The sequence below is a fragment of the Manis javanica genome, chromosome 12 (assembly GCF_040802235.1).
Source record: "Manis javanica isolate MJ-LG chromosome 12, MJ_LKY, whole genome shotgun sequence".
In the NCBI taxonomy this organism is placed as follows: Eukaryota; Metazoa; Chordata; class Mammalia; order Pholidota; family Manidae; genus Manis; species Manis javanica.
The window spans coordinates 61,256,294-61,271,721 of NC_133167.1; the positions used below are offsets into that span (position 1 = coordinate 61,256,294).

General features: G+C 39.8%; 1 protein-coding gene across 14 annotated transcripts in view; it reads right to left on the minus strand.

Moving 5' to 3' along the window:
- RAPGEF4 (Rap guanine nucleotide exchange factor 4) overlaps nucleotides 1-15,428 on the minus strand; it is a 310,512-nt gene that overhangs the window by 189,441 nt on the left and 105,643 nt on the right. The gene's annotated exons all lie outside the window — the stretch shown is intronic.

Genomic DNA, 15,428 nt, shown 5'->3' on the forward strand with positions numbered 1-15,428 from the left:
TGACACCATAAGGCCCCTACAAGTCCCAGAGTATTTCTATACTTCCTGCTGTTGTCCTAAAAATTCACACCATTAAATTCTCCCCTTAGAAGAAATCTTAAGACTCTGGAACCAAACTGACTGTATATAAATCACAGACTTGCCACTTACCAGTTGAAGGACTTTTGGTGAGTAACTTAATGTAGTGTGAGCATGTTTAAATTCATCTGTAAAGTAGTATAAGAGAATCCTGCTTCTGGTCATGAAAGTAATTCATATCAGACCAACCTTCTCATAGTTAACAATTATAAGCTCTGGATAAGATATTAAAAAACAACAACTATCTCAAGACCCTGGAGAGTGACCAAGAGTAGTCAGAAACCAAAGGAGAGTGGTCACTTAGGAGACTGACTTACAATACATTATTTTTACTGTTTCCATGAACAATTCATTTCATGAGGCCAGCATGACCCTGATACCAAAGTCTGATAAAGATATTGTAAGAAAAGAAAATTATAGCTCAATATTATGAATATAGACACCAAAATCCTTAACAAATATTAGCAAATGAAATCTAGGAATATATAAAGAGCATAATCATCCTGTTTTACATCATAACCAAGCAGGGTTTATCTCAGGAATATAACACAGTTTTAACACTTAAAATCAATTATATAATTTACCATAGTACCATAATAAAAGAGAAATATCATGTAGAATTTGACTACATTCCGGAAAAGCATCTGACAACATTCAATACCAATACATGATAGAAAACTCAGAAAATTTAAACTACAAAGGGATTTCACCAATGTGCAATAAAAATCATATTTAATGGTGATATTGAATGTTTTCCCCTTATCACTAACAAGGAAAGGATGTCCACTCTCAATCATTTCTATTTACCCTTTTGCTGGAGATCTTAACCAGAACAATAAGGAAGTAAAAATAAATGAAGTGCATAAAGTTGAGAGAGGAAGAAATAAGACTTCCATTATGTGCAATAACATGATTGTTTATAATGAGAAAATAATATTTACTTCACATAGTTGTTATAAGAATCATATAAGGTTAAATTTGAAATGTGTTTAGAACTGTGCCTGACACACAGTAAGCACTATATAACTATTAAGTTAATACAATCTGGAAGGATTACATAATAGCTAACCAACAATGAATACAGATTATTCATCAGAATAGCTAATAGAAAGATAATTTAAGGAATAAAATTATCTTTATTCTTGGGCTCAAGTTCTGAAAAAGTCCAAGGCAAGTAACATCAGAATACCTAGAGAATGGACAGTTCTCACCAACATTCCTAAAATAGAAAGATCAAATGTATTACAGTGAGACACTGTCTACAGAGCTACTGCCTTTATATATGATCGAATATGTCTACATAGTTATCATAACAAATCTAACTGTTGTTTTAAAGAACATAATCTTGCTATGATTCATAGGTATTCTGGGAGAATATCTATGAAAGACATTTAAGTATGAAAAACAAAAATCAGTTGCATAATTGTATTTACAGTGTAATTCAATTGCCATTTTACTCTCCTTACGATTTTTCTATATAAAAAGATATGCACAGGGGAAAAGATGGTGGTGTAGGAAGGCAAGGCAAAAACCTCCTCCCAAAATCACATAGAACATGAAAATACAGCAAATACAACTAGGCCTGAAATTGACCTGAGACTTCAGAACAGACCACCTAATCTGGGGAAGAAGGGAAGAGCCTACAGAAGGGGTAAAGGGGCAGAGCCATGATGTGGCAGGACCCAAGCCCTCCCCCAGCCCTGGATCACAGGCAGGGAAGAGGAATAGAGTGGGGAGGGAGTAGGAGCCCAGGGCTGCTGGAAACCTGGCCCTGGAGGTCAAAGAAAGACATGACATAATGATAAAGGGGTCAGTCATTATAAATGTCTACACAGCAGCACCTAAATATGTGAAACAAATACTAACAGAATTAAAGGGGGATATAGATGCAATGCATTCATTTCAGGAGACTTTAACATACCACTCACACCAAAAGACAGACCAACCAGACAGAAATTAAGAAAGGAGACACAGGCACTGAACAACACATTAGAACAGATGGACTTAACAGACACCTACAGAACTCTCCACCCCAAAAGCAGCGGGATACACATTCTTCTCAAGTATATTTGGAATGTTTTCCAGAATACTAGGACACAAAAAGAGTCTCAATAAATTCAAAAAGATTGAAATTGTACCAACTAGCTTCACAGACCATGAAGGTATGAAACTAGAAATAAATTATGCAAAGAAAACAAAAAAGCCTACAAACACATGGAGGCTTAATGACCAATGGATCTATGTCCTAAATAACCAATGGATCAATGACCAAATAAAAACAGAGATCAAGCAATATAGAGAGACACATGAAAACAACAACTCAACAGCCCAAAACCTGTGGGATCCAGTGAAGGCAGTTCTAAGAGGAAAGAATATAACAATACAGGCTTACCTCAAGAAATAAAAACAATCCTAAATAAACAGTCTAAACTCACTATTAATGAAACTAGAAAAAGAAGAACAAATTAGGCCCAAAGTCAGTAGAAGAAGGGACATAATAAAGATCAAAGCAGAAATAAATAAATAAAATGTAGAAGATTAAGAAAATAGAATCAATGAAAGCAGGAGATGGTTCTTTGAGAAAATAAACAAAATAGACAAACTGCGATTAAGGCTTATCAAGAAAAAAAGAGCATGAACATGCATAAACAGAATCAGAATTGAAAAAAGGAAAGATCACAATGGATACCACGGATGTACAAAGAATTGTTAGCAAACACTATGGAAAACTATATGCCAATAAATTAGAAAACCTCAAAGAAATGGACAACTTTCTAGAAAAATACAACCTTCCAGGACTGACCCTAGAAGAAAAGAAAATCTGAACAGACCAATTACCAGAAATAAAATTGAACTGGTAATCAAAATACTACCTAAAAACTAGCCAAGATGGATTCACAGCTGAATTTTATTAAACATTTAAAGAAGAGCTAATATCCATCCTTCTTAAAATATTCCAGAAAGTAGAAAAGGAGGAAATTCTTCCAAACTCATTCTATGAGGCCAACATCACTGTAATACCAAACCAGACAATGACACCATAAAAAAAAAGAAAATTACAACCAATATCCTTGATGCACATAGATGCAAAAATCCCCAACAAAATACTAGCAAACTAAATTGAAAAATACATCAAAAAGATCATCCATCATGACCAAGTGAGATTTATTCCAGGGATGCAAGGATGGTACCATATTCAAAAATCCATCAATATCATATACCACAGCCACAGAAAAGAAGAACAAAACCACATGATCATCTCAACAGATGCTGAAAAAGCATTCGACAAAATTCAACATCCATTCATGATAAAAACTCTCAACAAAATGGGTATAGAGGGCAAGAACCTCAACATAAGAAAGGTCATATATGACAAACCCAAAGCCAACATTATACTTAATGGCAAGAAGCTGAAAGCTTTTCCTTTAATATTGGGAACATGACAAGGTTGCCCACTGCCCCCACTTTTATTCCACATAGTTCTGGAGGTCCTAGCCATGGCAATCAGACAAACAAAGAAATAAAAGGTATCCAGATTGGTAAAGAAGAAGTTAAATTGTCACTGTTTACAGATGATGATGATATTGTACATAAAACCCCTAAAGAGTCCACTCCAAAGCTACTAGATCTAATATCTGAATTCAGCAAAGTTGCAGGATACAAGGTTAATGCACAGAGAACTGTTGCATTCCTATACACTAATGTTGAACTAGCAGAAAGAGAAATCAGGAAAACAATTCCATTCACAATTGCATAAAAAAAAATATCTAGGAATAAACCTAACAAAGGAACTGAAAGACCTATACCCTGAAAACTACAAGACACTCATGAGAGAAATTAAAGAGGACACCAATAAATGAAAATGTATACCATTCTCATGGTTAGGAATAATTAATATTGCCAAAATGACCATCCTGCCCAAAGCTATTTACAGATATAATGCAATTGCTATCAAAATACCAATAGCATTCTTCAATGAACTAGAAGAAATAGTTCTAAAATTCACATGGAAACAAAAAAGACTCCAAATAGCCAAAGCAATCCTGAGAGAAAAGAACAAAGTTGGGCAATTATGCTCCTTGACTTCAGCTCTACTACAAAACCGCAGTAATCAAAATAATTTGGTATTGGCACAAGAACAGTGGAACAGAATAGAGAGCCCAGATATAAACCCACACACATGTGGTCAATTACATACAATAAGGGAGCCATGAATATACAAGGAGGAAAAGACAGCCTCTTCAACAACTGGTGCTGGGATAACTGGACAGCTACATGTAGGAGAATGAAACTGGATTACTGTCTAACTCCATACACAAAAGTAAACATGAAATGGAAAGACCTGAATGTAAATCATGAAACCATAAAACTCTAAGAAGAAGACATAGGCAAAAATATCTTGAATATAAACATGAGCAACTTTTTCCTGAACACATGTCCTCAAGCAAGGGAAACAAAATAAAAAATGAACAAGTGGAACTATATCAAACTAAAAAGCTTCTGTTCAGCAAAGGACATGATCAGCAGAACAAAAGGCATCCTACAGTATGGGAGAATATATTCGTAAACAACTTACCTGATAAAGGGTTAACATCCAAAATATATAAAGAGTTCACATGCCTCAACACCCAAAAAAACAAATAACCCAATTAAAAAATGGGCAGACAACCTGAACAGACACTTCTCCAAAGAAGAAATGCACAGGCATATAAAAAGATGCTCCACATCACTAATCATCAGGGAAATGCAAATTAAAACCACAATGAGATATCACCTCATGCCAGTTAGGATGGCCAACATCCAAAAGACAAGGAACAACAAATGCTGGTGAGGATGTGGAGAAAGGGAACTCTTCTACACTGCTGGTGGGAATGTAAATTGGTTCATCCATTGTGAAAAGCAGTATGTAGATTCCTCAAAAAAGTAAAAATAGAAATACCATTTGACCCAGGAATTCCCCTCCTAGGAATTTACCTAAAGAAAACAAGATCCCTGATTCAAAAAGACATATGCACCACTATGTTTATTGCTGCACTATTTACAATAGCTAAGATATGGAAGCAACCTGAAAAGTTGGTTGGTAGGACTTCAATCTTTTGGAATTTACTGAGGCTCTTTTTGTGGCCTAGTATGTGGTCTATTCTGGAGAATGTTCCATGTGCACTTGAGAAGAATGTGTATCCTGTTGCTTTTGGATGTAGAGTTCTGTAGATGTCTTTTAGGTCCATCAGTTTTACTGTGTTGTTTAGTGCCTCTGTGTCCTTACTTATTTTCTGTCTGGTGGATCTGTCCTTTGGAGTGAGTGGTGTGTTGAAGTCTCCCAGAATAAATGCATTGCATTCTATTTCCTCCTTTAGTTATGTTAGTATTTGTTTCAGATATATTGGTGCTCCTGTATTGGGTGCATATATATTGATAATGGCTATATCCTCTTGTTGGACTGAGCCCTTTATCATTACATAATGTCCTTCTTTATCTCTTGTTACTTTCTTTATTTTGAAGTCTGTTTTGTCTGATACTAGTACTGCAACACCTGCTTTTTTTTCTCTGTTGTTTGCATGAAATATCTTTTTTCCATCCCTTGACTTTAAGTCTGTGCATGTCTTTGGGTTTAAGGTGAATCTCTTGTAAGCAGCATATGGATGGATCTTCTTTTTTAATCCATTCTATTACTCTGTGTCTTTTGATTGGTGCATTCAGTCCATTTACATTTAGGGTGATTATTGAAAGGTATGAACTTATTGCCATTGCAGGCTTTAAGTTTGCGGTTACCAAAGGTCCAGGGTTAGCTTCTTTACTATCTTACTGTCTAACTTAACTCGCTTGTTGAGCTATTACAAACACGGTCTGATGATTCTTTATTTCTCTCCCTTCATATTCCTCCTCCTCCCTTCTTCATATGTTGGGTGTTTTGTTCTGTGCTCTTTTTAGGAGCGCTCCCATCTAGAGCAATCCCTGTAAGATGCCCTGTAGAGGTGGTTTGTGGGAGGCAAATTCCCTCAACTTTTGCTTGTCTGGGAATTGTTGAATCCCTCCTTCATATTTAAATGATAATCGTGCTGGATACAGTAGTCTTGGTTCAAGGCCCTTCTGTTTCATTGCATTAAGTATATCATGCCATTTTCTTCTGGCCTGTTGGGTTACTGTTGAGAAGTCTGATGATAGCCTGATGGGTTTTCCTTTGTAGGTGACCTTTTTTTTCTCTCTGGCTGCCTTTAATACTTTGTCCTTGTCTTTGATCTTTGCCATTTTAATTATTATGTGTCTTGGTGTTACCCTCCTTGGATCCCTTGTCATGGGAGTTCTGTGTACCTCTGTGGTCTGAGAGGCCATTTCCTCCCCTAGTTTGGGGAAGTTTTCAGCAATTATTTCTTCAAAGATACTTTCTATCCCTTTTTCTCTCTCTTCTTCTGGTACCCCTATAATGTGGATATTGTTCTGTTTTGATTGGTCACTCAGCTCTCTTAGAATTCTTTCATTCCTGGAGATCCATTTATCTCCCTCTGCATCAGCTTCTCTGCGTTCCTGTTCTCTGTTTTCTAGTCCATTAATGGTCTCTTGCATCTCGTCCATTCTGTTTTGAAGTCCTTCCAGAGCTTGTTTTATTTCTGTATTCTCCTTCCTTAGTTCTTGCATGTTTCTCTGCAAGTCCATCAGCATGGTTATGACTTTTGTTTTGAATTCTTTTTCAGAAAGACTGGTTAAATCTATCTCCCCAGGTTCCTTCTCAGGGGAAGATGTAGCAGATGCCGAAGCTGTCTGGGTTGGTCTTGTCTGGATCAAATATTTTTGCCTTTTCATGTTGATATGTGCTATTGACTGTCAGCTGGGAGAGCCAAGGCTTTCCACTTGCTACTGGCCTTTCTTTACTGGGACAACTGTGACCCCTAGTGGCTTGTGTTGGGCAATTGCATGTAGACTGGGTCTTTGTGTCTTGCCCGGCCGGTATGGAGGAAGCTCCCTTGCTGAGGGTGTGGCCAGTCTTAGGCTGCTTCTCTGCTATGGCTGGGCCCCCGAGGGGTAATGGACGGGGGGCTGTTTGGCTGTTTACCTCCATGAGGGGTCTCAGAGCTGTTGCCCAGGGGGTTAGTGCACCCAGGTTTCCCTGTAATTTCCAGCTGCTGGGCTGTGACCTGGGTTGTTTCCATCCAGCTGTTGCATCCCTGTCCCTTTAAGACTTTCAAAAAGCACTCGCTTTTCTTTGTCACAGGGGCATCAGCTTTGGGACCCACTCACCGGTCCTGCTGCCCTGTTTCCCTAGTATCCAGGACCCCACGCATGCACTGTGTCTGCACTCTGGTGCAGATGGCTGGGGCTGGGTGTTTAGCAGTCCTGGGCTCCTTCTCCCTCCCGCTCTGACTCCTCTCCTCCTGCTGGGAGCTGGGGTGAGGGGCGCTTGCGTCCCGCCGGGCTGGGGCTTGTATCTTACCACTTTCACCAGGCGCTGAGCTCTCGCACATGTGGATGTAGTCCGGCTGTTGTCCTGTGTCTTCTGGTCTCTCTTTTAGGATTAGTTGTATTTGTTGTATTTTCAAAAATACATATGTTTTTGGGAGGAGATTCCCACTGTCCTACTCACACCACCATCTTGGCTCCACCCCCACAGATATGGAAGCAACCTAAATGTCCATTAATAGATGAATGGAAAAAGAAAATATGGCACATAAGCATAATGAAATATTATTCATCCTTAAGAAGAAAGGAAATTCTACCATTTGCAACAACATGGATGGAGCTAGAGGGTATTATGCTCAGTGAAATAAGCCAGGTGGAGAGAGGCAAGTACCAAATGACTTCACTCATTTGTTGAGTATAACAACAAAGCAAAACTAAAGGAACAATATAGCAGCAGACTCACAGACATGGAGAAGGAACTAGTGGTTACCAAAAGGGTGGGGTTAGGGAGAATTGGGAGGAAGATGGGGATTAAGGAGCACTATAATTTATAATCACAATATAGATTGGTCATGGTGAAGTCAGTACAGCATGGAGAAGAACAATAATGACTCTACAGCATCTTACTATGCTGACAGTAATAGAGGGGGAAAGGACTTTCCAGTGTGGATGAATGTTGAAACCACAGTGCTGTTTATGTGAAACCATCATAAGATCTTATATCAATGATAATTTCATTAAAAAAAAAGGAAAAAAAGATATGCATGTATGATAATTGCACTGATATATGCATAGAAAAATGCCTGGAATTATCAAAAGTGTTAATAGTGAATGGCCCTAGATAGTGGAAGTAAAAAGGATTTTCTTTTACTTATTACCTTTTGCTTATAATTTAAATTTTTATTAACAGTTGATATTTTTATTGTAAAATTTAGAAAATAAGGAAAACCCCTTATAAATGTAAAAAATATATCAACATTTATAAGTCACAATGTTTAGAGTCTTTTTGTTTTCATTTTTTTAAATTTTATTTTGATATCGTTAATGTACAATTAATTGAATGACATTATAGTTACTAGACTCCCCCTATTATCAAGTCCCCTCCACATACCCCATTACAGTCACTGTCCATCAGCATAATAAGATGCTATAGAATCATTACTTGTCTTCTCTGTATATACTGTCTTTCTCATGTCCTCCCCCCTATATTATGTGTGCTAATTGTAATGCCCCATTTTCCCCCTTATCCCTTCCTTCCCATCCATCCTCCCCAGTCCCTTTCCCCTTGGTAACTGTTAGTCCATTCTTGGGTTCTGTGAGTCTGCTGCTGTTTTGTTCCTTCAGTTTTTTCTTTGTTGTTATACTCCACAGATGAGTGAAATCATTTGGTACTTGTCTTTCTCCACCTGGCTTATTTCACTGAGCACAATACTTTCTAGCTCCATCCATGTTGTTGCAAATGGTAGGATTTGTTTTCTTCTTATGGCTGAATAATATTCCATTGTGTATATGTACCACATCTTCTTTATCCATTCATCTACTGAAGGACACTTAGGTTGCTTCCATTTCTTGGCTATTGTAAATAGTGCTGCGATAAACATAGGGGTGCATATTCCAGATGTTTTTGTCTGCAAGGTCCTTCCCAGCATGCCTACTTCCTCTACTCCCAGTCAGGTGAAAGGTATAAGTCTGTCATTACAGGCAGGCTCATCAGAACCCAGAGGACTTGACAACACAGAGGGCTTGATGACCCTGTTAACCTTTCTGCTTCACTTTTAATTCACATCTGCTGACTGCACCTTAACTCCAGGAATTGATTTCCCCATTTCCCACCTTACAGCATGGACACCATGGAGAAAAATATGGATCAGAGACAATCCATTACCCCTGGATGCAGAGAATTTTAATTAGAATGACCATAGCAAATGTCTAATTCATATACAGACAACCACTTTCCAGGTAGGGAAACTGAAGTCCAGAGCAGGAACTTGCTCAAGATCACAAGGTAACTAAGTGACCACAGTCGGTCTCAAGCCTCAGGAAAGCATCCTTTCTGTTAACTACAGACAGAGGGTCTAAAAGAGCATGCCCTATTGATGCTGGACTAGGGTCTGTGCCTTCATGAACAAGGAAAGTATATTAGGATGCAGGCTCGACCAGGTACAGAGGGGATTCAGTCATATTGTCCTGCAAACTTGTCCAGAACTGTGAAGATATTCCTCATTCCTCTCTGTTAGTAAAGGAGAACTTCCAAAGAGCAGTCAAAATAGTACATCAAGGATTATGAGCTAAAACCCATACATAAAACCTAAAGTAATTGATATGCAAATCAGAAATAATTCTTACCTATTTCTCAGTCTAAGTTCTCTAAACCCCAGTCCCCTAAGTGGTTATTTATTAACACTAATTAGTGGTTATAATGTACTCAGAATAAAATTATTGCCTTTATTCAATACCACATTTTTTCATTAATAACAGACAAGCCTTCTAACAATTATTGTAAGTTCCTCAAATGCATTAAAAATATGATCTCATTACACATACCCTCAAATGTGCAGGAATATATCTGGGGTTAAGGAGAGGCACAAGAGCATTCATTGTAAGAAGCTAAAAGGAGATGTCTAAGTGGCAGGCCCTGGTTGGATCTGAATGCCACTCATATTTATTATATTGACATCCCTCCCAGACACTTCGTTCCTAATTATTTTTCCAACACTGAAGCTTTTAAAAATGCTGATCTTTTGCAAAAACTCAGTAAGATGATAAAAACCTTCCAGCTGAACAGACAAGGGCGGAAGCCCATCTCTTCAGCATTTGCCATAGGAAGTATCACCTGCCCTGACTCCACCCCAGTATTTCATTAAAGTGGTGTCATTCAAAATATGCAAATGACAGTAATAATTTGAACAAACAAATGAATTGGGTGCACCTCTAAAGGCAATTTACTCAAAGTAATTAAGAATGCTAAATCAAACAAATTATTTTAAATGGCAAGTAAGCTTTAATTAAACTTGATTTCTATACTAAAAATGAAACTACTAACTCAACAGAAGTAATCCAGTGTGAATTAAAAGGCAAAGTTTCAAGAAGGAGAAAAGAGAATGCACAGTCTGACTTTTGATTCACAATATTAGGACCAAGTGTTTCTGAATTTTCACTAGAGCTAGCTCAGAGAGAAGTATCTCTGTGCATGAATTTTAGAATTGAAAGACTATATTTGGGGTACCTCAAGCATGAGCACATTTTAAGTGGTAAAGATGCTTAGCAAAAAGAATCAACCTAAACCCAAGGTAATTTCTCTCCAACCAGCATCTCAATCACTCTCTGCCTACCCAGGGATTAAGAATCCTTCTGTAGGGAATGGAGGGACATAATGACCCATAGCAGACCCTCCACAGATGTTAGACGTCCACCACCCATGGAATACATTTGTATGATGGACCAACCAATGGTCCCCAATCAATGATCATCTAAATAAATGTGCCCATGGAAGGAGAAAGACCTCTGGTAGTCCCAAGATGGACAAGGCTAAAACATGGTCCTATTCAAGCAGATCACACATCTGCATTTAGTCCTACAGAATAATATAATCTTAAAATAGTTATGGTTTATTTTACAAGCTTCAAGAAATCTCTGAAACTAGACATATCCATGTCTCTTCCCTTTTTAATGTTTTGTCCCAGTAATTTTAATGGAATTCTGATTAGATCTCAGCCACCAGCACTGGCAGGCAGCAAAGCCCTCGCAGAAGCACCTGTTGTCTTCTGCACACGAAGCACCGCTCCCACTTTAGCCTTCTGGGTCTTCCCCCCTCACCGCCAGCCCAGTGTCCCACAGGAATACACACGACACGCCCTGCCCCCTGGCTCCTGGCTTTCTGGTCAGGCAGGATGACCCAGGGGTGGAGCCAAGGAGGACACGAAGAGCATAAGCCAGGGGGCGACAGGAGGGAGTGGGGAGGGGCCTGGAGACAGGCTGCAGAAGCCATTCTGGTTGGTTCATCCTGCCACACAAGACCATTTTCATGCTGTTTCCCTGAACAGTCTGCCCTCAGAGTGACCCTAGGCATACTATCAAAATACTAACGACAGTGGTATGAGGTTTGTGTCAAGCCTGTGTTCCAAGGAGCCCAAAGAACTCCAGATCACTGCGCTTCCTCTCCTGCTCTCGTGCCTGCACTCGGGAGTGGCAGCCAAGCAGCTGCTGCCACTGTGACCAGAGAGGGCAGAGCAAGGCTGGCTAGAGCTCAGGAGACCTGAGGTGTGCCTCTGTCTCTCCTACCTGCTCCTGACCCTTGCCAGCATGGGGTTCACTGATTCATTCATCAAATAACCACTGGGCACTCTAGACATGCCAGCCCTGGATCATGTTCAGGGCATAGAAAGAGACCAGCCTGTCCTCATGCTGCTGACATTCCATAGACAGGACAGACACGCAAACAAACAATTACACAGAGCTGCTGGCAACTCAGGATGGAATGAGAGCAAGCTGGGGGAGCAGAGAACATCTGGGGGATGAGAAGGTCAGGGGAGGGGGCCGAGAAGCTGCCTGCAGGTGGACAGCAGCAGTACCACTAGCTGTGTCTCCTCCTTTGACCTGCCAGAGGGGAGCTGGGAGGTGTGGAAAGAACTTTACTTCTTACATTAGGCAAAGAATGGGGTCCAAGAGTGCTGGACCATACTCCCTGGGTTTAGTACAGAGCTTGGTATGTTGTGAAGGCTCCAGAAATACTTGCTGAATAAACGAATGATCAAAGAATTTGGATCTGCCCCGGGACTTGTTTTGGACAGAATCTTGGCCACTGAGGATCTTAGAGGTCATCTAAAAATTCACCCTCTAGAATTTACAGACAAGACACTTCTTTTAAGTTGTTTGCACAGAACAGCAGAGCTATGCAGTAGTGTGCTGGGCCTAAAAAATGTTTGCAGGTGAATGGACAGCTAAAATGTACTTTACCCAGTCAATGGAATACTATTTGGCAATTGAATTTTTTAAAAAGACAGAACTACTGACACATACTACATCAGGGATGAAATTCAAAACCATCACGTTCAATGAAAGGAGCCAAACACAGAGACCACACAGCATATGACTGCACTGATACGAAATGTCCTGAAAAGGCAATTTTATAGAGACAGAAAGTAGATCAGTGATTGCTTGGGGCTGGGGGTAGAATGGGGTTAACTGTAAATAGACACAAGGAATCTTACTAGGAGGATGAAAACTGTTCTAAAACTGGACTATGGTAATAGTTGCAAAGATAACCATTGAGATGTACACTTGAAATGGGTAGATATTATATAAATACAATTTAATGAAGTTTTTCTAAAATTTTGCAAAGGGAGACATAACTTACAGGTTTGTTCTCCTTCTGCTCTGAGGGGGGCTGCCATGTTGTTGGAAAAAACAAAGACACTTGGAAACACCCCCCTCCATTTCCTAATTCCCAACCTCTGTGCCTTTCACTCTCCTTCCCAAAAGTCTGCTTACAGATAGAAGTCAGACAGACTAATGGTTGCCAGGCTTGGGAGTGGGGGAGTGACTACTTAACGGGTATGTGGTTTCCTTCTGGGGTGATTAAAAAGTTCTGGAATCAGATAGTGGTCACTGTTGCAAAACATTATGAATGTACTTAATGCCACATAATTGTACACTTAAAATGGTTAAAATGGTAAATTTCATGTTAGAAAGTAAGGATTATCAGCTATAAAATATTTTGTACCTCCAAGATGACATTAAACTGATTTTTCCATTTTGGGATTGACTAAAATACACCTGTTATTGAGTGAACTACAAAAGAACCCCTCAGGTTTCCATTTGTGAAATAAAATTTGGAGAGAAGTATTAAAGGCCAAATGTCAAAAGGGCTCCTCAGAGGAAACACTTCTTTACTGGCAGCCAAAACTCACAGGGACACACTGGAGCTGAATTTTTTTATTGTGTTTTTTAGATGCTGGATAATTTTCTGACCACTAAAGACAATCATAGTCAAGCCTAGCAATAAAATGAATTGAATCTCATGCTTGAGAGCACCTACCCGATTCACCGTAGGGTACCGGAGAAAACAGAGGCAGGAGACGGACAGAGAGGTCCAGAAGGATTTTTCTCTCCTGCTTTCACAACAGAAAAGCCTGAGGTGGAAGTGTGTCCTCATTTCCCCAGTGCCTCACTCTCCAAGGCCCATTCTCTCATGTGGTGCTGGAAAACCATCAATAGGCATTAGAGACACCCTGGCCTCTGCCCCAGGTCTCACAGGCCCTGCTTAGGACATTGACGTGAGGTTGCCAAGAAAGAACAGGGTGAGGCCACAGCTATTCTGCCCTTGGGAGACTGTGTCTGTTCCCAGATTCCCAGGGAGCTAGAAACAGACATAGCACAGACTTGCCTGGTGCATTACTGACCAACTGTAAAATACAGCCTCACTGGGGGTATGTGCAAGAAGGAGATTTTGCCTTGCATTTATATCAGTTACAGTCAACTTCAAAGAATAAGCTTCTTCTGTATGAAAGCAGGTAACACAATTACTACACAGACCTTGCCTTAAAAAGATTTACAATTTAATGGCAAAAACACCAGCAACTGTCAGAGGTAAACTAGCCATGCAGTGTCAGAGCAAGACCTGTTTCTGCAAATATTTCATGTGTACAGGTTTCGAGATTGAGTTGGTGGTCACAGAGAAGGACTTCACAGATACGCCTTGACAGATATGAGATACTAGCGTAGGAGCCTTGGCTAAATGACTTAATTTTCTGAGCATCAGTATCCTCATCTCTAAAATGGGGATTCATGTCCACAATCACAAAATCAAACACAAAATCAAAATATCTGCCATGAATTATATGAATAGTCACATAGCTAGGATAAATAGGGCCTATAAATAGCCTCATGTCCTTAAGAGCAGAATCTATATTTTTTCTTAGCTCAAAAGAATGATATTATCCCTCTCTTATTCTTCCCTCTTTACTCTTCTTACATAATTACTTCTACTATCCTACATTCCTGGGCAATGTCTCTCATACTTGTCACCTTTTCCAGTCTATATTCTTGCTATGTAAGGTTTTATCATGGCATATCTAGATTGCTGTAGTGAATTCCCAATAGTAAATTCTCAATTAATGTGCCTCCTTCCACCTCCCCCTCAAGCTATCTTGCATTCTATAGCCAGATCATCCTCGCTAATAATCACTGTGATTATGTCAAAAATTCTAAAGACTGCAGTGTCAGCAGGTCTAACTCCAGATTCCTTGGCTTAGATTCCTACCCATTTCCCCAGGCTCCTATCCAGAAGTTCTCTGCTCCTCCGAAACTGATTCCCTAAATGCCTTTAACTTCACCACCTCTGCAACCTCACTCCTATAAATCCATGGACGGTGCGGCAGTGTTTTCCAAAACGGCCACACACGATCTCTCATCCTACATGCTTTTCCTACAATGTGACTAATATGTTAAAGGTGGAGCCAGTGTCCTTTCCTTTGGATCTGGTACACTAGTGACTATGACGACAGTAGCCATGGATGATTTATAAGGTAGATCATACAACTGAAGGAGTTTATGCCTGGTTTTCTTGGGACACTGGCTCTTGTTACCAGTGTCCTTGCTGGGAGGAAGATAGACCATGAGCAGGTGTTCTGGTGACCACCTCCAGCTGGTCAGTACCAGCTGACAGACGGTGAGCCTTCAACTGATTCCAGCCCAGAGCTATCCTGAGCTGCCCCCAAGGATCCCAAGTAGAGCAGAGATGAGCTGTTCCCTCCCATCCTCAGCCCCACCCACTGCCAAGCCCTATCTAAATTGCACAGTTGACAGCAAAATAAGAGTGTGCTTGTTTTAAGTGACTAATTTTAGGGTAGTTGTTAGGTAGCAATAGATAAGTGGAATTGACTAGAATACCCTCTCCTCTTTGGCCTTCTCAAATCCCACCTACCTTTCAAAGCCTATTAAAGACCTCACCTCCT